Source organism: Brassica oleracea, chromosome C4 (genome assembly GCF_000695525.1).
Source record: "Brassica oleracea var. oleracea cultivar TO1000 chromosome C4, BOL, whole genome shotgun sequence".
In the NCBI taxonomy this organism is placed as follows: domain Eukaryota; kingdom Viridiplantae; phylum Streptophyta; class Magnoliopsida; order Brassicales; family Brassicaceae; genus Brassica; species Brassica oleracea.
In genome coordinates this window covers 14,056,411-14,067,534 of record NC_027751.1, presented here as the reverse complement: position 1 = coordinate 14,067,534, position 11,124 = coordinate 14,056,411, and the positions used below count along the sequence as shown (strand labels likewise).

The 11,124-nt window shown below is 34.8% G+C and overlaps 1 long non-coding RNA gene and 1 pseudogene across 8 annotated transcripts; both read left to right on the top strand.

Moving 5' to 3' along the window:
• Positions 1 to 1,963: 1,963 nt before the first annotated feature.
• LOC106342780 lies at positions 1,964 to 4,564 on the top strand. Of its 8 annotated transcripts, none has more exons than XR_001269875.1 (9): positions 1,964 to 2,053; positions 2,125 to 2,245; positions 2,322 to 2,515; positions 2,652 to 2,700; positions 2,855 to 2,934; positions 3,399 to 3,424; positions 3,516 to 3,832; positions 3,947 to 4,107; positions 4,356 to 4,564. It is a non-coding gene; the product is annotated as an uncharacterized LOC106342780 (long non-coding RNA). The 8 variants fall into 8 exon arrangements; XR_001269877.1 differs by having other exon boundaries at positions 3,508 to 3,832; XR_001269876.1 differs by having other exon boundaries at positions 3,347 to 3,424.
• A 2,540-nt stretch (positions 4,565 to 7,104) lies between these two features.
• On the top strand, positions 7,105 to 8,422 carry LOC106342779 (annotated as a pseudogene).
• The last annotated feature ends 2,702 nt before the right edge of the window (positions 8,423 to 11,124 follow it).

Below are 11,124 nucleotides of genomic sequence, written 5' to 3'. Positions count from 1 at the left end.
TTCTCTAATGGACCGCTACCATAAAAGATATCATTACGATCAAAAGAACAACACTTGTTTTTGATCGAAAACTGAAATCCCTTCCAAATTCAAACAAGGAATGGAAATAATATTCCTACTTATAGAAAGTACATAGTAGCAATTCTTAAGTTCTAAAACCAAGCCTGAAGGTAAAGACAAGTGAAATGTTCCCACAGCTAATGCAGCAACCCTTGCTCCATTTCCTAAGCGTAGGTCCACTTGTCCTTTCTCCAATATTCTACTGTTGCTTAGGCCATTCATATTCGTACAAATATGAGCACCACAGCCGGTATCCAATACCCAAGAAGTAGAGCCAGAAGTAGTAACATTTACTTCTATAACATTAATACCCCTAGACGATGTTTCAAAAGTCTTTTTCTTTTTTCAGATCTTCCAAGTAGGGTTTAAACTTTTGCTTGAGAACAATTCTAGGGTTTCGATACCATTGGAGGAAATTTGATCCATACAATTTGTCCTTCTCAAGGGCATATTGAAATGAAAATGGGTTGTGAGGAGTTAATATTGTTGGAATATAAGAATATCAAATATTAATATGATGTTCTAGAATTACAGAAATCTCAACAATTAAAAAAACTCATATTATATTCAAAACAATTTCCTCAAATGAATATAATATCCAAGATCCATATTTCACTAAAATCCAGGTGAGCTTTGGCTCATCGCCCAAATGTTTAGCTATTTAGGTGAGCAACACTTTGCTAATTATATCCAATATAATTCTTAGTTGTCAGACGACATCTCATGTCTTGTCCAACCTATGTCTTTAAGCCCAAAACCGTTTTGATAGCCTAGTCAAGTGAACCAATCTTGTTTCACATGGTAACCGTTACCATCCACCTCACTCATGTAATTGCAGACACCTTGCTTTGGCAAGCCCTTCTTACAACGAAACGAGTCTTGATGGTTGATAAGATTAGGTAGACATCAAAAATACTTGAAATTAATTGAGAAACAAATATTAATCCAATTTTATTATATATTTAAATATAAATATAAATAATACATATCTTATATGCATTCTTATTGGATTACAAATAATTAATTAATTTTAATCTAATTAAAACCATTAATTATTTTACATAGTTAATCTTAATTTAATCTTGAAAATCTAATCATATTAGTATTCCAATTAAATGAAAGATTAAACATGTGTTCGACTGAACCAAACCAAATTACGAACAGATAAAACTGAACCGGTCAATTGATTTCACATGCACGTATATAATACTTGTATTAATTTTAAAAACTTGCAGTCACAACATTACGATAATGTTTTCTGGCTAGTTGTTTAATAAGCATACCACAAGCAACAAATGAATAATATAAACCATATACAAGGAATATATTATTTGTATAAACACACTTATCTCATTCATGCCGTGTTAATATGTAATATTGAATTTTCCTTAGTTAGTCTCAAACATATATGTAATTATTTAACAAATTAAATATACACATATTGTTAAGCTGCCATCTGCCATGGCATAACCGTATCCTATACATGTTTATTAGCTATGAACTTTTTACTATTTCTTAAATCAGTATTTATGAAAGTTATAGTTTGAGACTAATAAGAACAACGAGGATGATCCCCTCGTATGCACATAATTTAATTATTTTAGCAATCATGCAACTACAAAGTCCGTGATCCCTTATAAATCATATATTTACATAGGCGATCGAAACACTTTCAATCGTATCTATTATTATAAAACACAGTTTTCTCCTTCCTGCCACGTCAGAAAGTCGGGCGCTGCTGAGTCTACACGTGTCCAAGTAAATAAAACGCGCCGTTTTATTTAATTTGTGATGCGATTCATTCGGGTTTAGTTTTGTTGGGCTGTGACTTCTCTTTGTCGGCCCATACCATAATATATCAATGAAACGCTGCGCTTCCTATTAAATTTAGTGTGTGTTTGTCTTCGCATCTCTAATGGCGATTAGTGTTGAGCAGACGATTTTTCATCTTCTTCCTTAAGGAAGGAACGGTTCATCTACGATGTATAAAGAGGTAAACTCATCTCTCCTTGCTGGATTCAAAACCGGTCGCTGTAACACTACCGTCGAACTCTGTCTTCTCAGATTTTGCAAGGCCATGATGTGAAAAGATACAGCAAGCTTATGGGGTCGATCTACTTCTTCTCGACGATACGGTACCTCTGGCGATTTGAAAAATAAACGCTTCCATTTTCCTGATTTATAGGTAACAATAGGATTAATCATTCTAGGGTTCATGGTGTTTTCAGCTTATGCTTTCAAAATCGACCATGAAATTTCAGGAGGGTGATGGGAGACGACTATTTATAGTGAATTTCTGGAGCGAGATACTGTTCGTGTCATTTGGTCGGGATTTCTTCTCGCTGACAAAGGGAAACCGGAACCGTTATGGGTTTTTGGATTTTTACCTATCCTTGCAGGCTGGATTGTAAACCTTCAACGAGTCATAGGATTATGAACTGAACGTGATCTTTCCGTAAGGGTCAATACCTATGGCAAGACAACTGATTTTGCTTCTAATTATATCATCATATAATTTAAAATTAAAACCTCATGTTGGAGAAAAATTGCAATTATAAATGAAAATTGTTGGTGTTTATCTATCTTTGCAGGGCTAGATTTCAAACTTTCAAAAGAAAGTTGTTCAAGTAGATGTCAAAGGTACCTCCTTTCATTAAGCTTTTATTAACACTGCCAATTAAAAGTTTAGCGCCAATTCAATCACTGTCAATTGGTCATTGGAAGCTTATATTACGAAAAATTTAACTTTTATATCGAAAGGGAAAAGAGATGAATTCATTCTTGGGTTTTGCAGGTCTTCGTGCCACCACATCCTTTGATCAAACACTGGATCTTTGTCCTGAGAAACGACCAAAAATCCTTCTCCTATTTTCAGTGAGTATATCTAAATTTGATATCAGGGTTTGTGCAGATTCAACCACTGTTAGGTTGTGCTATTGAGTTTAAAAACCAGTAGGAACATGTTTTCAGTTCGCTACAGTTTGCTAGGGAGACTATTGATGTATGAAGCATCTCGAGAGTGGCTACTGCATCCTGTTTGATACAACTCTCTTTTATTATGTTTGCTTATTTTTCTTGATTTTACACTTTGTGATGATAAAGCCAATTGTTGTTAGATACATCAAGACTCCAGTGGGTGCTGCTTCTGTTTAATTGAGCGAATTAGTTTTAGTTCTGTTATGTGAGTGTGTCTAATGCCGTAAAGCATATTAAAGCGGTGTTGTTAGCTTAAAATGTTTGTTTCGTTCACTCTGTTCATATACATATGTGCGTATTTGATTTTTAGATGTGTTCATTCAGTACCAAGAGTTTAAAAGATAGTGTTCTTTTTTCTTCAGACAAGTGGGTCCCAGTCTCAATATTTGTAAGCACCGTTTTCTTAGTACATAAAGATGGTATGCAGTATTTTCAAAAATTTATCTGGTCTTGACTCTCTTTTCTTTGAAGAATGTCAGATCTTTGCACATGTGAAATAAGTCATGAAAATTGGTCAAAGAGTGAATGACTTTGGGAGGAACATCAGCAGGCTGTTTAAGCACAAACTATCTGTTGGGAAGTGTGTCAGAACGAGGGCAAACATCGCAGCTGGGGCTGTGTCCATCAGCTCAGCCGTAGTCTTAGCTTAGCACAATAACATGATTTTCTAGAGGCCCAGTTGCTAAGCCTTAAGTGATGTTAAAAAAAAAGCAAAGCTGATTATCAGTCGTTGTCGTCTCAGCTAAGCTTCTGTTCAGGGGAAGGCGTAACAAAGGTCAACAATGGCAGACAATCAGTGAGTGCAACTAAATTTACTTCAATTCAGTTCCACGATCACTGCATATAAGGATTTGATGACAAAGTGGAAACTCACAATTTCATCTCCTTTGCGTTAACCATGCCGAAACAGAACCTTCCGGTCATGGTGAATTCACAAATCCATCTCTCCAAATTGAAGCTAAGGCGCGGTAAGCAGGTTGTGGTCACACGTCTGCTTTGGTTTTGGGAATCTAGAATGTTAAGAAAGGAGGAAAGCTAATTGGGGTTGACATGCTATTCGTCGCAGAAAAGGTTAGTAATTGGGGTTTGTATGTATAAACGTAAAATTGGTGTTTGTCTTGAACAAAAGAAAAGTTGTATTTGTATAGATAAGCAGTAGTCATACAACAACTTCCTTAGCTTCATTGTTTATAAGCAGTAGTCATACAAGAACTTTCAAGTTATTCATAAACGCGAAAAAAGAGCAGCCTAACTCAGCAAAACATCATCAGCAAGCAAAAGAGTATCAATTTATCATACTAATCAGTTTTTTGTCTCAGGGAGTTGAAAAGCTTCACTTTTTCTAAGGATCTCAAGAGTAAAGACACTTCTGTCCGAGAGTCATGAAAAGCCTTTGCATGTAGAAACAGAGATCGTATCTACAGCCAGTAGTCATGTCGGTATCTAATGGATATTGTTAGAGGTACAGAGAAACAATGATCACGTTCATGCCTCACAACTCAACCAATAATCAAATTATTAAAAAGTTCACATTTTTGTCATGTTAATACTTCGGCATCTCAAGATTCTAAGAAAAAAAGGTAATTCTAAAGTAGTTTCTAATAATGCAAACACAATGGTACGAGTAGTTAAATTTTGTTCAATGTGTGGATTATTAAACTAAATCATGTTCATAGTTCAATACCAAATGTAAGAAGTAGTTAAATGACAGCTGAAACATTTAAGAAACTATGAAAAATAAATTTAATGGAAACAAACTACTTAATGAAAGTTGATGTTAATTTCAATTTAGACAAAAATAAAACAAAAAAGTATTTTATTAAATAAAAACTATAACAAAAAGAGTAAATAATATTTAAAATAATAAAATGTCACAAATATATTTAATAATAAATAAAATTAAATATATGTCAAAAATATAAATAGAATAAAACATTAAACTAAATAATATAATATCCCGCGAAAGAAATCTGAGCTGAGTTTATATTAGAGGCACAAGAATTCTGCGAAGCAAAAACACAAGAGCTCAAAATAAACCAAAATTTAAATTTCTTAATATGTTTTAATCAATCAAAATTAAAATACAAGCAATATTTTTGAAAAAAAATACAAAATCTATATGAAATATTAAAGAAAATTTTAAATCTATGTAGTAAAGTGGATGTTGGAATATCTTATAAAACTTTTAGGCCTTCATCACCATTAGCAACTATATATGGAAAAAAAACCCCAAACTTCAAAACATTTTGATATGTATAAATTGCGTAAAAATGTCAAAAAATTATATAAATAATGATTTTGAACACATACAAAATATAAATGATTAATTTAGAACGGTTTAGGTTTGTACCGAGTTAAGCTGAAAATCTTATATATTGCTTCCGTGTGTTTTAGAGTTATGTGGATTTTGGTTTGGACTACAGTCAAAGGGAAACCAAAAGTATATTTAAAAAAGTATAAAAGTTAGAAATATATAAAAAAATATAACCAACAAAATATCACACAGAGAAAAGCAAAAGAAAAAACAACAACAAGAAGTGGTATTAACTATAATAATTTTGATGGAGAATTTCTCTCAATAAAAATCTCATTCTGCACTATTTTAAAATCCTCACAAGAAGAGGTATTGCGGATGATTGGAAGGAGTTGTAACTTTATATTTTTGTTTTAGAAATAAAACTGTAGATTTTTTTTGTTGTGGTTGTAGATAATTTTGCTGTAGAATATCAGCTGTAGGTTTAAAAAGATTCAATGACTTACATATAAATTTCCAAAGGAAAAAATAAGTGCTCTAGATTTATGGCTTTCCACAGCTAATTATAAATAAAAAGGAAAGAAAAATCTGTAGCTTTAAAAAATCTTTACAAAGCATGATTGATAAAAATTTGGGCCATAAAAGTAATTTAGGCTATGGAGAGATCTTACATCACTTCTAAAGCACTTGCCAATCAACCCCATTAGAAAAACTTGATTTCATTCTTTTTGATCGAATCCGATTGATTTATGTATTTTATAGTGTTATAAAACTTAAAACACTATAAAAGCTTACAATTCGGGACTAAAACAACAACAATACTAAAAATTCGATCATTTTTAGTTATATAATTAAAATTTGGCGATCATTTTTAGTTATATAATTAAAATTTGGTGTAGGCAACATAATCATGTTCATACCCAATTTAACATAAAAAGAAATTTACAAAAAGATATATTTTTATAAAAACCGATCCATCAAAAAGTAAAAAAAATTAAGAATTTTAGTTAGGCATATGCGAAGTTGATATAAAAATGTGTTCTCATTATAGAAAACATAACAAAAAAAGAAAGATAATAACTAAAATAGTATAATGACATAAAATATATTTGACAACAAATAAAAAAACAAAAATAAGTTACAAAAATAAACGAACATCAAACATTAAGTAAAATGAATATAATATATCTCTTCACTTAAAATTTTCTAAAAAATAAAAACCATCATTATACACATCTTTTGCTAATGCAAACCTAAAATCAAACAACAAAATCATACAAAAAATAAAAACTTAGATCACAAGTATAAATTATATTCCGTCCGTAGGGCGAGCCTACCCTAGTTTAATATATTTTTATGATTTTTGATATTTTTATAATTATATAAAATGTAAATATTTTTAATTTATTATTTAACTGATGCTGCATTTGGTAGTTAATCAGTCATAAGTATCCCGCAAACGCATAAATTTATAGCCGCAGAACCAGTCAGTACAAATCTCTTAAAACTGATAAAAACCGCAACCATCCGCATCCGCAAAACTCCTATAACCGCAACCGCAGCAGCCACCACGTTTGAACTAGTGAAGCCCTCATTCTAATAAACGTGTAAAATATGGTTCCAACAAAACGTTGTTCGCCGTTCCGACTTTCTAGGTTCGTCGTCAGAGAACGACAAATTTGTTTACGTCCAAGATTATGACTAGTAACAGTACTTTATGCACGGGACGACGGACATTTTTGGCATGTTGTCTCACATAACACTCCCACCACAACATCCAAACATACTCATTTATTCACACATATCTGATCTACACTATAATATATGCCATTTCTGACCATTGCTAGCCACATTAAAAAATGGATAAAAGATGGAGTCTTCAAGGCACGACTGCTCTTGTAACTGGTGGAGGCAGCGGAATCGGGTTCGTCTTTCTTCTCTCCATATTGTCATGAATGCCAAGATTTTAGGTAATTTAATTTTTTGGAATACGTTTAGGTATGCCATAGTAGAGGAGTTAGCTGGTTTTGGAGCAAAAATTCATGTTTGCGACATATCTGAAACACTGCTCAATAAAAGTTTAAGCGAATGGGAAAAGAAAGGGTTTAAAGTGAGTGGATCAGTCTGTGATGTAACTTCTCGACCAGAGAGAGAAACTTTGATGCAAACTGTCTCCTCCCTGTTCAATGGCAAGCTCGATATTTTCGTAAGTAAATGACCTTTGATATAGAAACAACTAAGCATTTACATTCAAAGAAAACTTTGTTTAAGTTCACCATAGGTGAACAATGTGGGTGGAGTTCGTCCAAAGCCAACGACAGAATATGATGCAGGCGATTTTGATTTCCATATCGCAACAAACATGGAACCTGCTTTCCATTTTTGCCAGCTTTCACATCCTCTCCTAAAGGCTTCAGGCTATGGAAGCATCGTCTTCATTTCATCTGTTGCTGGGGTTGTATCTTTAGAATGTGGATCCATTTATAGCCTAACTAAAGGTAACCAAAGTACTACTAGAGACAAGATTAAGTGTTTTTTTTTTTGTTGAATCAGCTAGCAAAAAAGTCTTTTACAGGAGCTCTGAATCAGCTAGCAAGAAATTTGGCATGTGAATGGGCAAAAGATAAGGGCCAACGCTGTTGCTCCTAGTGCTATCAAGACTTCTCTGTCTCAACAAGTAAATCAACAAGACAACTTTTACATTTTTTTTTTTGTAATTACCAACTTCATTTCCTCTAACCCCTCTCATATTTTGTTTCTTAAAGTATCTTGATGACGTCAGTTTCAAGGAGGAATTTTTTGGTAGAACTCCACTTGGTCGTGCTGGAGAGCCAAACGAAGTTGCATCACTGGTGGTCTTCATGTGTCTACCTGCGGCGTCTTATATAACTGGTCAAACAATTTGCGTTGATGGAGGCCTCACCGTTAACGGTTTCTCCTATCAACCACATGCTTGAGAATGCCCTTCTCGTGTTTTATTTCATGCAACTGTCCTTGAACTCTTAAAGTGTGCTCTCAAATAAAATAGTATACTGTGAGTTTATATCCAAAAATATAAGCGTGTCTACATTGTCACTGTTGTAATTGAAGATTAAGTTACACACGAGAACCTTAGCGAGCACCACTCTTTTACCCGGAAGCCACAGCACCAACAGCCTTCAGCAATCTCTCTCATGCATCACAAAGTTTCTTCTCTATCCTCTGTTTTGTACTTGCAAAGAAAAAGACAGATAGTGTCTTAACTGAGCAAAACATGGGTAACACTCATACATGTTCCCTATTTAATCTCAAAACTTCGAACTCATACTATTCGAAAATGACGAACACACATCATTCAAAATAGATAGAGAAATACTTTGAAATATTAAGTTTCTCGGAAGAGTAATAAGGTTGTCATTAGGCCTGCGATTCCGAACCGAACCGAACCCACATTTTGACATTTCGGTTATTGTTCGGTTACGGGGAGGAAACCATTCAGCAGAGACTTATATATAGTTCGGTTATTCCCTCGGTTCGGTTCGGTTAAGAGTAACCGATCGGAAACCCGAGAATCATTAAACCTAGGTATAAATACTTCTCTCAAGCTTAATGGTCGGCTAACCTTTTACTAAGCAGATCGAAAACATAATCCTCTCTATCTAATCTTTAAACTCAAATCCATTTCGCTCAAACCGATCGATAAAAAATGTTAGTTCTTCTTCAATCTTCATCTTCTTTCTGTTTATGATTTCGGTTGGGATTAGGGTTTGTATTTCGATTTTGGGATTTAGGGTTTTTCACTTAATATATTTTCGATTTCACTCTCTCTCTATCTATTACCACGGATTGTCTGTTGATTTTGTAGATTAGGTTTCTGTTTCAGATCGATTTTGAAACATTTAGCATTTAGGGATTGAAGTCAAAATCGATATGAGTTTTATGATTAGTGTTGAATAATGGTTTGATTTAAGTGTCTCACTGTGTCAGAAGCTCTACAAACTAGATTTTTTTTCTTCATGTACATGTCTGTCGATTTTGTAGAACATGGTTTCAGTTTTAGATCAATTTTGTGTTGAATGTTGAATGATGGTTTGATTTTGTATCTCATTGTCCTAATTTTTTTTCCTTGATGTAGATGTCTGCTTGTGAAGATAACATTTATGATGATCAACCTGGAGAAGGACATGAATCTCAAGCTGGTGGAAAGAAAAGGCCGGCTTCAGAGAGATCAAGTACAGAACTGTCTCCACCTACAAAGAAGAAACAAGTTCACAGAGCAGAAGTGTGGCAACACTTTATTCAGAGGGAAGATGACCCGAGCATAGCTAACTGTCGATATTGTGGTCAAGATATAGGCTGCGACCCTAAGAAGAGTGGAACAAGTGCCATGAAAAATCACATATCTCGCTGTAAGTTGCATGAACTCTTTAAGTCTAGTGGGGGTCAGACAATCCTAGGTGGTGATAGTAGTGGTGTAGTGACTGCAGTGAAGTATGATGCTACCCTGTTTAGGAGATCTGTCAATGAGATGATTGTGTTGAATGAGTTACTGTTTTCTTTTGTGGAATCTGAAGGGTTTAGGCGTTTCTGTAAGAACGTGTTGCCTATGTATACGGTTCATTGTAGAAAAACAGCAACAAAGGACATTTTTGGGATGTTCTTGAAAGAGAAAGAAGCGTTGAAACACTTGTTCAGTTCTGAGCAGAAGAGGGTCTCTCTAACCACAGATATATGGGTTGCTCCTACAACCTCTTGCAGCTACATGGTTGTGACAGCTCACTGGATTGACAGAAACTGGACTATGCAGAAGAGGATTGTTAGCTTTAAACCAGTGACAGACCATAAAGGAGAAACGATATCTGAACATCTGAATCACTGTCTTGAGGATTGGGGAATCAAGAAGGTGTTCACAATGACAGTAGACAACAACAAGGGGAATGATAAGGCAATACGACTGTTTACAGAAGCATTTAAGCAAGTAGGACCAGATGCTTTAGTTAGGAATGGGGCGTTGATGCATATGCGCTGCCGTGTCCACATATTAAACTTGATAGTAAGGGACGGTTTAGCTGAGGTAAAAGAAAGTGTGGTGGCTATCAGGAATGCAGTTAAGTATGTAAGATCATCTGGTCAACGGCTACAATCGTTTCAGTTGAGGGTCCTCACATGAAAAGTTAGTAGAAGAAGCTTGTCTTTGGACTGTACTACAAGGTGGAACTCAACATATCTGATGATGTGTGCTGCGTTGAAGTTTAGGGTTGCACTACAAGGTGGAACTCAACATATCTGATGATGTGTGCTGCGTTGAAGTTTAGAGTTGCGTTTGAGAAGCTTCTGGCAGAAGATATGTTGTACAATGATTACTTCAACGAAGAAGAAGAGACTGGACATAAAAGGGTTGAACCTCCAACTTCTCACGGGTGGGATGAAGTGCAGAGGTTAGTGAAGTTTCTCAAGCTCTTTTTTGGTTGCACGTTGGCGTTTTCAGCATCCAAGACAGTCACTTCAACTATATGTTACAATGAGATTGTTGTCATCGAGAGGAACCTCATCAGTTTGAGCAACAGCAGAGATGGACTTCTTCAGATTCAAGCAAGGGAGACGAGGAACAAGTTTGAGAAATATTGGGATGACCTTATCAATATGAATCCACTTATCATCATTGCAAGCGTGTTTGATCCAAGAAACAAGATGCAGTTTGCTTGCATTTGCTTTGGCAAGCTCTACGGTAAGGACAGTGTCTAGAGTACCCATCTTAGAAGCTCAATTAGGACTTTGCTGAAAGATCTGTATGAGGAGTATGCAGTAAAGATGCGCCCACAATCTCAAGGAGATAGTAGTGCTGGTAACAATAG